This window comes from Dendrobates tinctorius, unplaced genomic scaffold (genome assembly GCF_039654945.1).
Source record: "Dendrobates tinctorius isolate UK_male_01 unplaced genomic scaffold, ASM3965494v1 ptg000331l, whole genome shotgun sequence".
NCBI classification, from domain to species: Eukaryota; Metazoa; Chordata; class Amphibia; order Anura; family Dendrobatidae; genus Dendrobates; species Dendrobates tinctorius.
The window spans coordinates 2,193,856-2,201,662 of NW_027361997.1; the positions used below are offsets into that span (position 1 = coordinate 2,193,856).

Sequence of the window (7,807 nt, forward strand, 5' to 3'; positions counted from 1 at the left end):
TTCTTGGGTAAGCCGTTAGGGAAAGAACCCCCGATTAGTGACATCCTAGAGTTCTTACAATCTGGGTTGCAGATGGGGTTAGCAGTAAACACACTTAAGGTTCAGGTGTCGGCACTAGGGGCGCTCTACAATTGCAAACTGGCATCAGATAGGTGGATAGCCAGATTTATTAAATCCTGCCATAGAGCTAGGCCTATTCCAATACCTAGAATAGCCCCCTGGGATTTAAACCTGGTGTTAGAAGCCCTTACAAAAGAACCGTATGAGCCATTACATCAGCTACCCCTAAAGTTTTTGACCCTAAAAACGATCCTGTTAATAGCCCTCACATCAGCCCGCAGGATAAGCGACTTACAGGCTCTCTCAGTAAATCCTCCTTATACGCAAGTCTTTCAGGATAGGGTAGTGTTAAGAACAGACCCCAGTTATCTGCCCAAGGTAGTGTCAGATTTCCATCGGGGTCAGGAAATTGTTCTTCCATCCTTTTGCGAAAATCCAAAAAATCTGGGGGAGGAAAAATTCCATAGTCTGGATGTTAAAAGAGCTCTCGTAGAATATATATCTGCCACTAGCCAGTGGAGGAGGTCACAGTCCCTATTCGTAGCTTTTCAGGGTGCCAGGAAAGGCTATGGGGTTTCAAAAGGGACTATTGCTAGATGGATCAGGGAAGCCATTAGTGTAGCCTATTCAGCTAGTGGTATCCCGATTCCTGACGGCATCAAGGCTCATTCCACCAGAGCCGTGGCGACCTCCTGGGCTGAAAAGGCAGAGGTATCAATCGAACAAATTTGTAAGGCCGCTACCTGGGCCTCACCTTCAACCTTCTTTAAGCACTATAGATTAAATCTATCCTCCTCTGCTGACTTAACCTTTGGTAGAAGGGTGCTGCAAGCGGTGGTCCCTCCCTAAGGTGTTTCGAAGTCTCCAAAAATCTCTCAGGTGGTGCTGTCATGGGTGAAGGGAAAACCACCATGGTTACTTACCGGTAGCCGGTTTTTCCGGAACCCATGACAGCACCCGTACATTCCCCCCCTTTTTCACTGTATGGTGTGCACAATTAGTAGGGTGTTTTGAGTGTTGTGGTGTTGGATTAAACATGTAACTAACCGGGAAGTCCTCTCAATGCTCTGTAACCCAACTGAAGCGGGGGAGAGGTGCCGCCCCTTATGTCTCAGTAGGTTCCTGTCCTGGCGGGGCGGATCCCTCTCTCAGGTGGTGCTGTCATGGGTTCCGGAAAAACCGGCTACCGGTAAGTAACCATGGTGGTTTTCACCCTCTCCTGGATTTGGCTTACAAATATTGGGGTAAAAAACTCACCAAATACTCAATGTGTGCATGTGGCCTTAGTCTGTTTCAGTAGGCTCCACCATCATGGGGAAGACTGCTGACTTGACTTGTACAGAAGGCTGTCATTGACACACTCCACAAGGAGGGTAAGCCACAAAAGGTAATTGCTAAAGAAGCTGTCTGTTCACAGAGTGCTGTATCCAAGCATATTAATGGAAAGTTGAGTGGAAGGAAAAAGTGTGGTAGAAAAAGGTGCACAAGCAACCGGGATAACCGCAGCCTTAAAAGGATTAAGAAAAGGCCATTCAAAAATTTGGGGGAGATTCACAAGGAGTGGACTGCTGCTGGAGTCATTGTTTCAAGAGCTACCACACACAGCTGTATCCAGTACATGGGCTGCAAGTGTCTCATTCCTTATGTCAAGCCACTCATGACCAACAGACAATGCCAGAAGTGACTTACCTGGGCCAAGGAGAAAAAGAACTGGACTTTTGCGCAGTGGTCCAAGGTGGTGTTTTCAGATGAAAGTAAATTTTGCATTTCAATCAAAGTCTCAGAGTCTGGAGGAAGAGTGGAGAGGCCACAATCCAAACTGCTTCTAGTCTAGGTCTAGTGTGGTTTCCACAATCAGCGTTTGTTTGGGGATCCATGTCATCTGCTGGTGTAGGTCCACTGTGTTTTATCAAGATTAAAGACAGCGCAGCCGTCTACCAGGAAATTTTAGAGCACTTCATGCTTCCCAATGCCGACAAGCTTTTTGGAGATGGAAATTTCATTCTCCAGCAGGACTTGGCACCTGTCCACACTGTCAAAATTACCAATACCTGGTTTACAAACAACAGTGTCACTGTGCATGATTGGCAGCAAACTCGCCTGACTTTAACCTCATAGAGAATCTATGGGGTATTGTCAAGAGGAAGACAAGAGACACCAGACCCCACAATGCAGATGAGCTGAAGGCTGCTATCAAAGCAACCTGGGCTTCCTTAACATCTCAGCAGTGCCACAGGCTGATCGCCTCCATGCCACGCCGCATTGATGCAGTAATTGATGCAAAAGGAGCCCCGGCCAAGTATTGAGTGCATTTACTGAACATACATTTCAGTAGGCCAACATTTCAGATTTTAAAATCATTTTTTCAAGCTGGTGTTATAAAGTATTCTAATTTACTGAGATAATGACCTTTGGGTTTTCATTGGCTGTAAGCCATAATCATCAACATTGTAACAGAAATAAACACTTGAAATGGATCACTCTGTTTGCAATGACTCTGTGTAATATGAGATTCACTTTTTGTACTGAAATAAATTAACTTTTTGATGATCTAATTTTGTGAGAAGCACCTTTTATTTTTACTGTTAGTGAAGACTAAGGCTACATAAACACATCCGTATGACATGTCTTACAGCTCACTCATAGATCCATTTTTTTCATGTATGAGTGTGTTTACATGTCGGATTTTTTTTTTTTTTTTTCTTCAGACTGAGTGGTACGTGCAAAACTTTAGAGTCATGTCCGATATTGATTTAATTGTTTGGATCAAAATTTTCAAGTCAATGGTTTGGTGTCATAAACACCATTCACATCACAGGTGCCTCAGATCTGTTGTAATGGGGGCTCCACCTCCCACACTCACTCGTCCACTCACCTATTGCAATAGGTTGAGAATGAGCTAAGCGCACACCACCACTTGCTGTTTCACTTGGCCAGCGAGACGCCTGCACTGGACAACACACTAGTACACATGCACACCCAGTTTTCCCAAGCTGCTGAACAGTTCACTACTTGCACCATGGCTGCAAGTTATTACAACCAAGGTATTTTCTCTCCTCGAGATAGTTGATACATTGGAGAAACTAGGGACAAACTTATTACATTATTTAATTTGCAAAAAAGAGTAGGGTGCTTAAAATGTTACAAAAGATGGAATGATAAAAGAACGTGCAGATAAGAACAGTTTAAAATACATAGATGTCTTACGAATTGGATCTGTGATTGCTACTTGGGAGAACACCGCAGGAAATACAAATAGATCTGCAATACACGTTACCTCTCCTGGGGTCTGACATAGATATTCGCTAGGTGACCTATTGTAAAGAGTCTCACCAGGCCCCTCCCTCAGCTGAGGCAAGAGAGGGGCAGCTGATGGGCAGTGAGAAAAATCCAGCCTGCCTTGGGCTTAAACAAGTGTGTTGCAGTCTGGTTGAATGGCTGAGGTGGATATAGGTAGGATGGCTGACAGGTGATCATCATTGGGTGAGGCTCTGTATCTAGATTTGTTAAACTTCATTACCGAGAGTGTTCACATATGTAAGTAGATCCAAAGATAACGAACATCATCTGAGCATGCCTCCTCCGGTTTGGAAAGTTCTCTTTGAGAGAAGAGTAAAAATCCTGCAGTGATGCTGACTAGTGGTGAGCGAGCGTGTTCAGATATAGCGTTATCCGAGTATCACTGGGGTTGTAAGATTCGCTACTGTTACACAGCACATATGCAGGAAATGCCTAACAACCGCGAATCATGCAGCCATGGGGACTTGAACATTTTACTTGAGCTGCCCCGATACAAGATAAAATAATCCTTTAATCGTTCCACCATGGGGAAATTCAGAGCATTACAGCAGCAAGGCAGGAACAAGTACAGATGCATAAAGGCATTACATTATGTGGATAACACCGAAGCTTGTTCGCTCAACACTAATGATGACCTAAAGTTCTCTTCCAGTAGTGTATCAGACTGCTGGTCAGTGAGTTCAGGCTGCACATCACTGCATCTATTATCAGCAATGCAGATCATTTGGGGGTATCACAGACCTGGACCAGACCTTAATGACAGGACACTAAAACTCTTACACTCCTTATCTATAAACTGTTGCAATAAAACACTGCGGTAAAACACTTACTGCAGGTCAGCAGGCGTGAGCTGATGAGACTACTACTCCTGTCAGGCTACGTCTACTGTCACTGATAACAGTGATGGCAGGAGCCGCTGATGGGAGTAGTCTCTCGTCAGCCGGCGCCTGTACTCAAACTTTAAAAAAAAAAAAAAAAATGTAAAATAATTAAATACATATTCAAATAAAAATAAAGTTTATACTCCTCTAACCCCCAATCCGATTCCCATGTCTCCTATAAAAATGTAAAATAATAAAACACTATATAATCTCCTGTTTGCTGTAGTCCACGTAATCCTGAGTGTCCCACGACAATCTCAAGTGTAGACCAGTCACAGCGGGAGATGTGACTGCTCTACCCAGCTGCCGGCAATCCACTGACAGAAGCGTTATCGCTGCCGCAGTGCATAACTGAGCTGCTGTGAGGTTGCTCGAGTTCATCAGCTGATGAGCTCCGGTGCTCTCACGGCACCATCACTGCGTGAGAACTTTCTCACACAGCGGTGGTGCCGTAAGGGAGATCACAGGTGCTAATCAGCTGATACACTCTGGTGAACTCTCATTGCAGCTCAGTGGTATACAGTACACTGCAGGAGCGATTACCTCCTGCGTCCGTGTATAGCCAGCTGTTCTTGGGAGCAGTCACATTTGTGACTACTCTCAAAGTCATCAGGATCATTGTGGGACATTATGGACTATCTTCTCTGCAGACAGGTGAGAAATAGCGTGGATAATATTTTTGTTGCAAGAGACATTGGTTTCAGTGGATTAGGCATTCGGTGAGTATGGTTTAAACTAGCCTCGCTCTTCTCACTTCCTTTATTCAATCTAAGTGCCAGAATTGGTACATCTTAGAGCTGATGTTTTTAGTCTGGACCCTCCATAACCCCTTCCTAGGCTATTACTATCAGTCAGAATTTGTCTTGTGTAGCCTCTGCTGGTTATATTTTATAGGAGGACCCCATGTCAGTTTTTTTCTGGGGTCCCCCTGTAAACTAGCCAATCAGCTGTGAGCTGATATTAATAGTCTGGGAACCTTTATGGCTATTGGCTCCTTCCCAGAATATTAACATCAGCCGTCGGTTTTCCCTCTTCTGGTTATTAAAATTATGTGGGAGCCCATGCAATTTTTTTTTTTTAAGTTAACCATTTTCTGGTTTAATAACTTAGACCTTGTTGTCAGTTATAAATTTGACCTGTGTAACATAATTCCCTGCTCTATGGTGGGGTAGCAGCGTGGAAACACCTACAGACTCACCAAAAAGTACAGTGAAGAGCAAAAAGGTAACAATGTTTTGAACTTTTGACTTTCAGGCTCTATATCTCATCCACTTCTGCTGACAAGTACCTACCTGCTGTCGCTTCTTCAGCAGACTAAAGATGGCTGCTGCTGCTGCAGACAGATAATGGCAAAGGACCCATTGGGGCATGTTAAGTGTTCCATTGGCCCATTCCATCTACTGCAGGCAGTACACCTGGCTGCTGCAAACCATTAGAATACACAGACAGGTGAAGATAGGCCGCAAATTCAAACACCACTCCAGACCAATTTTTTTTATTTTTAATCCACATACAGAAAATTAAGAAGTCGGTGCGCCACAAGACTGAGACCATGTTTCACAAAAGAAATCAGTGTCAGGAATGTGGTAGGAATGCAATGCCTACACATGGGATTCTTGAATTAAAACAGTAAGTACTGACGGCAAGGAGGCTGGCTTTGTAGGAGGTGTGTTTGCAGCAATGTAACAAAGGCCAAATCCATTATTGCAGCTTATCACACCTGTAGCAAGCAGCAAAACCCTGGAAAGATAGATTACATTAATTACATTACAAATTGAATACAATATAATGCTTTACATACATAAGTGAAAACAATGCTCACACAAGATATAGCAGAGTTGGTCAAGTTGAACCAAAATGTGCAACTTTGACCCTGAAAAAAAACAAATGAAGGGGGGAAAGAACACAAAAAAAATAAAAAAACAGTTCGATAACACAACTTGCATTGATTTCAATTCAACCTGTTTTTGGAAACCGGATTAGGGAAGTGGTTTGCACCACTCCTGGAAATACTGCAATACCAGGCCAATGTGTGGAGTTGACAGAGCAAGCGCTTTTTCCATCTCCCTGTTCTAAAAATCCATTTATTATTTGGTCCCCAGATAGGGGACGTATCAGATATTAAACTGATAAGAACTGATTTTTTGATTGAAGCAATATCCAAGGTGCTAAAAATTTCACCAAAGTCACACCAAAACAGCACACCAGGAGAGGATCCTCAATAAACCATTCTCGTCCCTCAGACAGAAGGCCACAACAAGGGTTGGGGATCTTTGATGCTCTTCCTAGCCGAGGAAGAGCCATTTTCGTGCTCCTAGCATCCAACCAGACTCTCACCCTAGTGGAGCTGGGAGCCCTGTTTCGTGTTGGTTTCACAGCCCAAAGCTGACCGGACCTTCGACCGTGTTTATAAAAATTCCCTTTCCTGACCCGAAGGCCAGGAATGGAGGGGTGCTCAAGATAGTATGAAAGGCTAGGTGCAACATGCTACGGAGTCCAAGACTTTACTAACATATTCTTAAATGGTATGGTGCCATAAAAGAAGGAAGTGAAAAGAAGATTTAGGTTTAAAACATATATTTATAAATAAGTAAACTACATGAAGTAAAAGACAAAGGGGGAACCTCCAAATGCAGGGTGAGTCTGTGCCCAGCACTAGTTTATCGACTTGTTGACATATCAGCACAATGTTGTAAGTATGTCTAAATTAATCCTAAGTTGATAAAAAGGAATATAGATAAGCAAAATAGCTAAAGTGCACAGTGCAATTATATAGCAGCAAGTACAGGGAATGAATGCAGTACAAAAAAGTATCTAGATGCCCTTAAATCAATGACGCGGTTATATTATGTCACCAGTAGTGCAAGACAATGTTTGCTATTCAATACTGGGGAGTGAGCTCAGCACTAAACAATTGATATACCACCATGATAAATATGGAAGAAAAGAAAAGGCATAATGTATTGGAATGGTTACTGTTGTGAACTCTCTTAATCCGACTTTTGAGGCAAGGCTCCCTCTGGTGGATACTGCTGGTAGTGGAGCTGGTCTACATGATAACCCAACAGCTGCAGAAGATAATTGGAGGAGTGTGGGTAGTGACTGGGACTACATAAGCGAGCAGACTTCTCTCAGTGGCTACCGGTGATACTCCTTTCTTTGCTTATTGAGGATTTCTGTCTCCTGCCTGATCCTGCATTTTTCAGCTAAGTGTCATTTGCTAAACCCTTTGCATCTGATTTTGCCTTGCTGTCAGGGGTCAGCTTGCTCCCCCAGGGGCTGCTGGCTCCTGCCCTGTATTTTTGTATCTTGTGTTTTTTGCTCATTCCCATGCTGTATTAGCCTGTTGCTAGCCTCCAGTTCACACCTGAGTGCTGATATAGTTGGGGCGAGGTTTGTGCAAACCTCAGTATTTTTGTACATCAGTCGTGTTGGAATTGTTAGGGTTTTTGCGTGATTGCAGATAGGACAGGACAGAAAAGGCACTATCTAGTCAGTGTGGGCCCCATCATTTGCTCAGTCTATTTTCTGTCTGTGTTTGTGCTTCATCTTGTCTCACCGACAAT

At 43.6% G+C, this 7,807-nt stretch overlaps 1 non-coding gene across 1 annotated transcript; it reads right to left on the reverse strand.

The window, feature by feature from the left end:
* Positions 1-6,228: 6,228 nt before the first annotated feature.
* Positions 6,229-6,418, reverse strand: LOC141074275 (U2 spliceosomal RNA). The gene has a single exon (XR_012227170.1). It is a non-coding gene; the product is annotated as a U2 spliceosomal RNA (small nuclear RNA).
* Between the last annotated feature and the right edge of the window lie 1,389 nt (positions 6,419-7,807).